This window comes from Pseudomyrmex gracilis, unplaced genomic scaffold, assembly GCF_002006095.1.
Source record: "Pseudomyrmex gracilis isolate BER0280 unplaced genomic scaffold, ASM200609v1 scaffold_969, whole genome shotgun sequence".
Lineage (NCBI taxonomy): Eukaryota > Metazoa > Arthropoda > Insecta > Hymenoptera > Formicidae > Pseudomyrmex > Pseudomyrmex gracilis.
The window spans coordinates 12,032-22,936 of NW_018021553.1; positions in this window are offsets into that span (position 1 = coordinate 12,032).

Sequence of the window (10,905 nt, forward strand, 5' to 3'; positions counted from 1 at the left end):
ACACACAAGGTCGCTAGTCCGACAGAATCGGAAGTCAGCAGTGGCTCGGAACGACACGCAAGGTCGTGAGTCGCTTGTCCGACAGGATCGGAAATGAGAAATGCCAGTTCAACGCAATTAAATATTCCGGATGATAGTTGCCTCAATTGAAACAGAAGATTAAGGTGTAAAGTTTAATATGGAACCACCGGTTTTCTTATCGCACTATTTATCGTTACTATTATTTCGACTTACTACAATTCTTCGGTGAACAGTCAAATTTTTACCTCATCTAGAACTGCGGAGTAGGCAAGCTGGTTTGGCTCTTGACCCGGTTGCCCTTTGTCATGACATTGGACAAACCTGTCACTATAGCACCAACTAGCGCACGGTTAATAAGAATTTGCGACGTACTATATAGCAGACTGTTAACTGAATAAAAGGAAGATTGCTCTGCCTTCGGCTCTGAATTCCAACTTTTATACTTGGTTTTTCGGTCCCCAGACACCTGGGTTTTGCCAATCAAACTTGGATTTTGAATCCCTTCTTATTATTTAGATTAAAAATCGGATCTTGATTTGCAGATCCGCACAAGCAAGAGCGCCAATCACCGGCGTCGGCCAAATCGGCCTAACTATCTCTTGTTTAAAACTCGCTATCGTCTTGCGTTATCATGTTTAAATTTGCACGACTGACCACTAACTTGGTTTCGATTTCAACTTTCTTTTCGGAGATAAAAGGATCTTTGATTTCCACCCGCCCAATACGAGTTACCCGTCTCGGCTGCTGTGCGAAAATTTTTATCACTCTTTGTCTTACTGCGAGTTAGAAATCAAATCCGTCAGCTCGTCGTGGCAGTACTCCGCGTCTAAATGATTATAATTCATTTATCACCACTGGCCGACTCCTCGTTCTCTATCCAGAAAGTTTACATCTAAGATTACAGTTAGTTACGATCTTTAGGACCGGAATACCGTTCCCACGTTGCAAAAAAAAGGGGACCGTGAAGTCCATAACGTAACAATTTATTTGTACAAATTATATATATATAATACAAATATAAAAAAAATTAAAAATAGTATTGAGCGTACTCTCTCGTTATTAAATTTGTTAAATAAAAAATAAAAAATAAAAAATACTAACTACAAAATAAATATACTATCCTATATTAATTCGGTGATTGAAAAGTTCCCGAAAACGCGGTTTTACAATAAAGCTTATGAATAACGAATATACGCATTTGACTTATTTTAATATTCTACATTTAACGATACATAGTCCTTTTCGCAAATCGCGGATATCTCGAGAACCAGAAGAGATAGCTTGAAACTAATTTTGCAGGTACCTTCAATCGGCTATTCTGCGATTTATGACAAAGAGTGAAAGTTAACAAATTGAATATTTCGAGAACGGTAAAAGTTAGAGCAAAATGGTTTTTACATTTCAGTTCCTATTGATTAGGTTAGTTGAAAAATACCACACGATAAAAGTTTGATAATTTCTATTATTTAACCAATTGATTGTTAATAACTAAAGTTAGAAAATTCAAACTAGGCTGGTAGTTTACAGTTTGTTGCGCTAAGGATTATGTCGAAACCCGTTTTTCTGTATCTCTTTTAGTTTAAAAATTATTAATTTTGCAACTAACTGTGATGTTGCGTGGTAGCGACTTAAGGATGATAACTTATCGATCTTTGCGTAAAGTTTAATAATAAGCTTCAATTGTTTAAGCTTCAATGATAAATTTTACTACGTGATATGTAAAAAATGCATTTGGCTGCCGAGATGTTTTTTGTTTGACGTCAATCGAGAAAACATGTTCATGCGTAATAAGAATGGCTGTGATTTATTCGCTCTACACATTTAAGATTTGTTATATTGTCGAAGTAATAGTATTTCTCGGTTCTATAATTTTATTGGAATCGTAGTTTTGTTTAGCCGCGAGCATGATGTTTGCGAAAAAGTTTATTCTCGATTATGTGGAAAAAGAAAAATCAAGAGGCACGGTAGTGCTTCGCGCTGAGTATGTGCGCAAAGTGTGTGCGCGCTGCGCGAGATACCACGAGCTTTATTTATATGCAAGTAGAGCCGCTGAGAAGATAATTATATACACGTTGTAAAGATAATGTGAGGAAGCGAAATAAAAAATACGATATATGTAGATATAAGTAGATATACTTTGAACATTATGCGCATGTAAAGTGACATATAATACATAGAGCCATTCTACAATAAGTTGAAAATGTCCCGTTGCCAGTTTATTTAGCAATTACGTAAAAAAAAGTATTATTTCTTGTCGTTACGGTTACTAAAAAAGAGTTGGTCAATTTTTAACTTTTGTAAACAGCAACTGGCAACCGCAGCACGTAAAATAATCCTTTTTTCCTAGTAGTTGCAACTGGCATTAGAACATTTTTATCTCATTGTAGAATAGCCTATAAAGAAAGAACAGTGGCTAATATAAAGAGTTGCGCTTAATTCAATAAAAAATATAAAAAATATAAAAATATAATATATTGTATATAGTAAAACAAGATAAACTTTTTTTAGAGGTATGTAAAAGTTCAGAGAAAAATAGGATGAGAAGTAAGTATTAAGAAGTGTATTGTGTTGCAGTAAAAAAAGTTTCCGCACAACATCCTGCAATCGGCTTGTATGACCGTAGATATATTTTGTAGAAAAAAAGTGTTTTTCAAAACCATATTCTACAAAAATGTGTGATATCCGAACAAAATACCTTTTCAAAAAGAGGTAAAAAAGACGCCAAGTACACGCGCAACTCGTATCTCTAGAGAAGAACTATTACTATCAAAATCTTCTTCTACAAGATCTATTCTACAAAAAAAATGATATCAATAAGTTACGCCAAGTAAAATCTTTTATACATGGTTACAAAAATATATAAAATATATAAAACTTCGTAAGTTGTTTATACGTTGTAAAATAGAAAATATTCTAAATCAATAAAAAGTTTCAAATTATGTATAATCATTGCACTTTTTATATAAAGCACTCATTGATGTAAGAAATGACTTTGCCTTGCGTGGAAAATCTTAAACTATGTCGAATTACACATATAGATTTCGTTTTGTGTGAAAGTCAAAAGCTCATGTGGAATGCTTCAAAATAAAAAATATTTAATGTAAAAAAATTTGGTGCGGCTGCACCAAAATCTAACAATAAGTGAAGCCGCGACGAGGTTTTTTTAGTAAATATTTTTTATTTTCAAAAATTCTACTGGGTTTTTGACTCTGTCTTTAGTTTTCGGTGCAGCCACGTATAATGTTACAAAATTTAGTAAGGCAATGCCAATACCCAATCAGAAAGCTATGACGGTAGCAAAGGAGTTCGTTACAGAGATAATTTGCGAGCATGGCATTCCGGGAACCGTGCTGACGGATAAAAGCACGAATTTTATTAGTGAAATATTTAAAAACGTTTGAAAACCATTAAAAATAAATAAAAATCAAACTACGACGTACCCCGGAGAGCAACGGAACGTTGGAACGTTCTCACAAAACGCTGACGGAGTACATTTGACATTTTGTAACTAAAGATCAATCCGACTGGGATAAGTGGGTTCCGTACGCAATGTTTGCGTATAATACCACGTTGCATACGGCGACAGCGTATACGCCTTTTGAGTTTGTGTATGGCAGACAAGCAGAATTGTTGACAGCGTTGGCCAGGCCACCGTCGACGCAGTATAATTTAAAAAACTATGTGCAAAAGTTAAAAGAAAGACGCGCCGCGAATCGAGTGGCGAGGAAAAATCTTAAGGAGGAGAAAGAGAAAGCTAAGCGATATTTTGACAGAAATGCAAAAGAAGTTATGTTCAAGGTCGGAGATAAAGTATTAGTATACGATGAGACGTTACGTAGAGGCAGGTCCAAGAAGCTAGAGTTCATGTGGATAGGCTCGTACAAACTAATCACGAAAGTGACGGACGTCACGTCCGGGCGAGGTGACGACTCCGGATCCGGGGAGGCATACGGCGGAGGTCTCAGGTAAACCACTTCTTCCGAACGGGAAGAGGCCGGTGACTTCCGGTGAGTCGTCAGGCAGCGTGCCCTCGGAGGAGCTAAGCACTGCATACGTTTCCGGGGATGATGCATCGTCGTCCGAGAGGTTGTGTAACCACAATATATTAAGAAAAATTTGCACAGATGCTCTAACGGGAGCGTTACGTACTGGCAGTACTCGCGAGGAGACAGTTCGGTCGACATGTTTGGTAGTTTTTCCTTCAGTTGCGCGTACACCAACGTCTGACAGGATACTGACTTTCGCTGATAATAATAGCCGTAAAAAAAAGTTAATAAAAGAAGTCGCGGAATAGGTTGCAACTTTAAGAATTAAATATGAAAAACAGTAAGGTGTGCTGACAAGGAGTTGAGCGCAGTGAATTTAACGTGACACCGTTGTTCGTGATACCACAAGTTATACAGAGCAATCGTCTATTATGTCAAAAGACTTTTGAAAAAAATGTAACTGTTTTAGGGATCTGCTAATTTACGTGTTGGAGGTAGCTAGAAGCTATGAGATCAGGAAGTTTGATTGAGAACCGGGAGTCTAATTTGAAAAATTCGGAGAATACTACCGTGTGGAGTCGGACTGGAAAGTTGCCATTAGCGTTGATGTAAGCACAATTCAACATCAATATAGTCAAATACATGAGTTCGTGGAAGGAACTCAGCATTTTTGCGAAGAACTAGGGTATCTAGATGGTATTGCCGGAACAAATTGTAACAGCATGGCAGCGTTATTATATAAGGAAAAAAGATAGTTAAATACAATGGTAGCACACGTTAAGTTTATAAGCGGCATTGGTACTAGAAGTACGAAACGGAGTTTGGTAGACGGAGTTAGTTCCTTGACTAAATATTTGTTTGGAATAATAGATGTTAGTAGCGTAAAAGAAATAAACAAACGGCTGGACGCGTTGAGTTCCGACCAAGAAATTTTAAGTGGTGCTGTAAGAAGCCAACTCCGGGTCCTGAATAAAACTGTAGTACATTTTAACAGGCTAGAGGACACTCTGCAAAGTAATGAAATAGTGTTGTTAAATATAACAAATAGGTTAAAAATGGCGTTAGATAGGTACGCGCAACGCGAATTGCTGACGAAATATTTCGTTACCATGAACGTCATTGTTTCAGATTTCCTATTGCGAGACGTAGAACGAGTGAGCCGCGCGAAGCGCTCACGCACACCAGGCGCGTGATTTATTGACGTACGTCCGGCTAAAGGTCGGCGCTGATTGGCTTGATTTATTCAATAATTACTCCTTTATTATATGTAATAGAAAAAAATAGTTCAGAACTTTTCCACTAAGGTTTACTCCTTCTACCTGTCTACGAGAGATTTTAAACTAATTGTCGAACACCCTATATACTACAAAACATTCTTTTTCTAAAAACTTGTTTTATTGTTGAAAAACGATATACAATAGAAAGCAATATACAGGATGGGACAAAAGTCTGAATACTTCATACTTTTTGAACAAATCGAGATAGAGAGTTGAAATTTAGAGAAGTTATAGAATCATGAAAGCTATCTTTTGAGCAGGATGGCATCCATCCTTCATTTTTTAGAGCAAGAGGGCGGAGGTAACTTGAAAATCTTAAAAGGCATAAAAGATCAAGTAAAAGCTCATTTTACAGGTGTTTTAAACACAAAAACAATGTTTTTTGAGAAAGTTTTCTACGATTCTCTGATCGAAAGGTATGATCATAAAACGAAATTTGCATTTCCTTGTCTATTGCGTTACCCAGGACGTCTACGGCGAAGACATAACGGTAAATATACAGAAAAGGTCACCCCCCTCCGATTTCAATGAGCTTGACATATGTTGTCAAGGACACCTTCCTGAGTAACAATCAGTAAATTTTAGCCGTCGCTCGTTGTTAATAAAAAAGTTATGAACAATTGAAGTTTGAAAACTAAGTTTTTATTTTGCGACATTGTGTACAATTTTTTCTTCGTGATTCTTCGAATCTTTTTGTCGGTGTTGTAAACGTGTAGACAGGGGGGCTGCGCCCCCCTGCACCCCCCTAAAATCTAACCTAACCCTAACCTAACCTAAACTTTTCTTTCTGCACTCCCCCTCGCAAAATTTTCACTCATATCTATTGATATTGTAGTAACACAGGTTAGGTTAGAGTTAGGTTAGATTTTAGGGGGAGTGCAGAGGGGGCGCAGCCCCCCCTGCCTACACGTTTACAACACCAACATAAAAAACATGAAAGAATTAGGATGTGATCCCATGCACTGTTATTTTTTCCGTAACGCGTAACGCGTAATCAGAGATTACGTGTTTAATATAAAACAATATTGAATATAAGAAGGAGTGAGAAATACATCATAACATTTGTTTCCGACCTCTACATACTTATTGACATTATACGTCTTTGTAAAGTAAATATTTAGTATGTACGATATTTTGAAGGCTACTTTTTTATTCTTTTTGTTCGTGTTATAAGCGTGTAAGCAGTAGCCTTAGTTTTCAAACTTCAATTGTTCATAACTTTTTTATTAACAACGAGCGACGGCTAAAATTTACGGATTGTTACTCAGGAAGGTGTCCTTGACAACATATGTCAAGCTCATTGAAATCGGAGGGGGGTGACCTTTTCTGTATATTTACCGACATAACGGTTATCAGACTCCGTGTGTGTGAGAGACAGAGAAAGTGTGTGCGTGCGTGCGCGCGCGCGCGTGTGTAACGGAGATCAGGACTTCAAAGTTATCATTTTTCTAAACTCCTGATCTCTCCGTTACACATACATACACACACATTTATGCAAGTTATATTGGAGATGTTATCGGCGCGAAATTACCACGTCGCGATAAACAGCCCCGCGCCTATCACGTTCGGAGATATTGTTGGAGTCTGAGTTTTCTGCAAAATTTGTTCATTCTGTTTTCTGAATTATTTTTCTTTTTCATAAATTTAAAGTATACGGTTTGTAGTTATTTTGTTCCAAGTTTCAAAACAGTTTATTAAAAAAAGTTATATTGGAGGTGTTGCCGACGCAAAAAAATTTTTTTATCCGTTTTTTGAATTAATTTTGTATCATACATTTATAATTAATTGGAAGTTCATAGTTTGTAGTTATTTTGTGCCAAGTTTCAAAACAGTTTATTAAAAAAAAGTTATATCGGAGGTATTGTCGGTGCGAAGTCAATACGTCGCGAGATACATTGTCGAAGCAATCGGTACTATCGGAGATGTTGCCGGCGCGAATAACGCGAACCATTACTTCTCGTGCTTCTTGATTCTCTTTTTCTCTCTCTAACTCACACGTCTTGTCTTTCTTTCTTTTTTTTCTTTCAACGCGCTCGTTTGCCATCTGGAAGTAGGCATACGAACATGCACACAAATTTATCCCATGATGATAATAATGATAACGTTTTTGAATCTGAAAAATGTGATTTCTCACACTTCAAAACTTTATCGTTGCATTTCTCCGATCAAAAGGCACAAACAAAACAAAAACGCAAGAATACTTTTTTTTTAATTATACTGAATAAATCGATTAAGACTAAACCAAAGGTGATTAGTTTAGTCATTTTTGAAATATTGCCCCAAGAAAATTTCCCCACTTCTCAATTGCATAAATTTCGCGTATAAGAGGCACAAGGTACTCGCGCAGTTCGAGCGCCACTTTGTTGTGCGTGAACTTGGCGCAAGGCACTACCGTGCCTCTTGATTTTATTTTGTCAACAGTGAAAATATACATTTTATATTCATTTTATACAAAAACTGTCACTTTTGACAGTGTGTCTCGCGACTGCGTTGCGCGTAACATTATTGTATGTCTTGATTTTGTCTTTTCTTCTCTAACTTACACTTCTTGTAGTTCTTTTTTTTTCTTTTTTCAACGCTCTTGTACATGTCGCCATTTGGTATCCGTTTTTTTTTGTGCACTATGATAGTGCACAAAGTTTTTGGTTCAACAAAAATTTTTAACGTGAATTTTTTCACTGATTAGACTTTATCTTCGAATATCTTCGAATAAAAGACACAGACAAAAGAAACACATAAACATTTGTTTCTCTATTTTTTTCAATGTGAATTGATTGAGACTCAAAAAAAGTCGATTGGTTCAGTCATTATTGAAAGATAAATATTTCAATTTTTTTTAAATGTCAAATTTGCTTATTTTTATGTAATAAAGGCACGGAGTGCTTCGCGTCGGTTGCACACAACTTTATTGCGCGTGAACTTAACGCAATGTACTATCGTACTCTTGATTTTTTAATCTTATCATTTTTTTGCGTATCTTCTAACTTGACGAACAGTGAGCTGTTTCAAGTATTTCAACACGATTAATTGTTACGCATGCATTTATAATTTATTGGTGCATGTTCTTCGATATTGTTGGAACACTTAACAACTAAAAATTTACTTAAAGTAAAAAAAGTAAGGTTACGTTTTCAATGTTGTTAAAAAGGACTAACAAAACTAAAAACTGTTACTTAATAGATTTGTATAACTAAAATATATAGATTGTTTAACTAAAATATTAAAAGAAAAATGACTTGAATTGGTTCACAAGAGAAACAAAATTAAGTAAGTTGATAAAATTAGGTTGTCCATTTTATATAAATAATAATTTGCTTATTTTAAAAGTAATTAGAGGTTTTTATAATATAATTTAGACATATCACTACTTCAAAAATGAATCTCTAAATGTTAGATAATATAGTAGTTCCGCTAACATTCCCATTCTTGGTTCTGCAAAAAAACAATATCGAGGAAGATATTGTTGAGAATGCAGAAACTGCTCCGAGAATTGCCGGTTGTTATCTTTGGCCCGACCGCCGCGGAATCATCGCCACCAATTCTTGGAAGGCTTCGCGAAGCCTCGGCAAAGCATTTCTAGGATATGGTGGAGATGACTCCTGGAACAATACTGAAAAATTAGGAATGTTAGGAAGAAAATACTGTATATACTAATAGAAAAACTTTTAAAAAATATATATGATTATTTTGACGCCAATACACAAAAAAACCATGACTTACTGATAGCGCAAGTTGGAATACCAGGAAACCATTGATTATTCTGGCAATAAATTCTACTAGAACCTTGCAAAGAGCCTTCGATGTCGCATGTATAATCAAGTCGTGTAAATTCTGGAACAATATCACCGGGTCGACAATTTAAACATTCACTCACACTATAATGCGTTTCTGCTTTTGCAGCAGGTAATCGACAGACACCTTCGGGTAGCGTTATTCCGCACATGGACTCATCTTCATCACTCCAATCGTAACAATTAAATTGAGAATCACATTTTAGTTCCGGTTGGATACATCCACCGTAAGCGCAGCGAAACCAATTTTCAGGACATCTGAAAAAAAAAACAGGAATATAAACTTATAAAACATTGAGCTTTGATAACAATTCCAATTCTTTTTAGTTTGTTATGTTGAAATAACTCCATATTGTCTTTACCATTCTCATTTTATAGCAACAGTCAGCATTTACAAAAATATTACTGTTACGTTCTGTGAACTCCACTTCCTCTCGCGACGTGCTGGGAACGAGATTTGATATCTCGAGAACGCAGCCGCGCGATACTGGCGCGTGGACGGATATCAATGCCCGATAATAATTAGAGAAAACGCCCGAAATTTGAGAAAATCGTTTTTATTTTGTCGCTTTTTCTTCTCGTGCGGAAACCTACATTCGGGCGATAGAGTCTAAGGAAAAATCTGGGAATAACAAAAACCAGATGACTTATCGCGACAGTTCGATTGATCCGGAGCTCTCCTAGTTTCTCGAATAAAAGAAGAAACTCAGGCGAGCTTGGGCAGACAAAAAAAAGATTTTCTTTAAGTGCGGTTCTCTTGGAAATATAGAGTCGAGTGATTGAATAGTGCAGTGCAAGAAACACACGTAGTGTACAGTGTTCAGAGAGTGTCGTCCAAACTGCCACTCCGCCGATCCACTACTGCCGCCGATAACTGATCTGCTGCCGCTTTACTATAAGTGTTAATATTAAGTCGGATGATTCGTTCACTTGTGCCTCACGCCGCGATCAAAGTTTCTGAAAATACCATAAGAATGGTTGCTCCTTTCATCAACACCGAGCTAACGCTGATACGGTTCGCGGACGATTCGCGAGAATCGTTCAGTAGTTCTCGGCGCGCTCTCTCGCGTAGTTGAATCCGAGTTAACGCTGATACGGATCGCAGACGATTCGCAAGGATCGTTCAGTGGGTCTCGGCGCGCGCTCTCGCGTAGTTGAATCCGAGCTAACGCTGATACGGATCGCAGACAATTCACGAGGATTGTTCAGTGGTTCTCAGCGCACGCTTTCGCATTATCGAATAAAAGAACAAAAATCTATGCAAGTTAACTAAACCTAGGTAGCAACCGACTCACAAAAACTGAGCCGCAATGAATTTATAATCGCATCCACACAAGTATACACATGTATAAACAGATATGTTCGCACATTTGCACACAAACCATTAACACGATACTCATGATTAACATACACACATATATTTACATGTAAATAAAGTGTTATGTCCTGGCCCATGGATACGGTCGGGCTGTGGTGTGACGCAACAGTAAACGCGTCGTTTTCCATATCTCTCTTTACAGTGGACACGGAAGTCCCGGTGTGAGAGAATCGAAAGAGTCGTTTATATTCGTCGACAGGTCAACGGCGTATGCCGATCTTACTCTGTCTAGCAAACACTCACTCGTTGGTCCTTTTTTAGGTCTGAGACGCAAAAAAACTCTTCGGCCAGGAGTCGAACCTGGAATCTCCGGCTTTCCGTGCCGTCGCCTTTTCTATTCGGCCACCGAGGCACTTGGAGTTTTCGCAATATAAATTTAATTTCAATTAGGGGGGTATTTGGGATTTCTCATATACGAGATGCAAGTATCCTATATGAATTTTAGAATTATT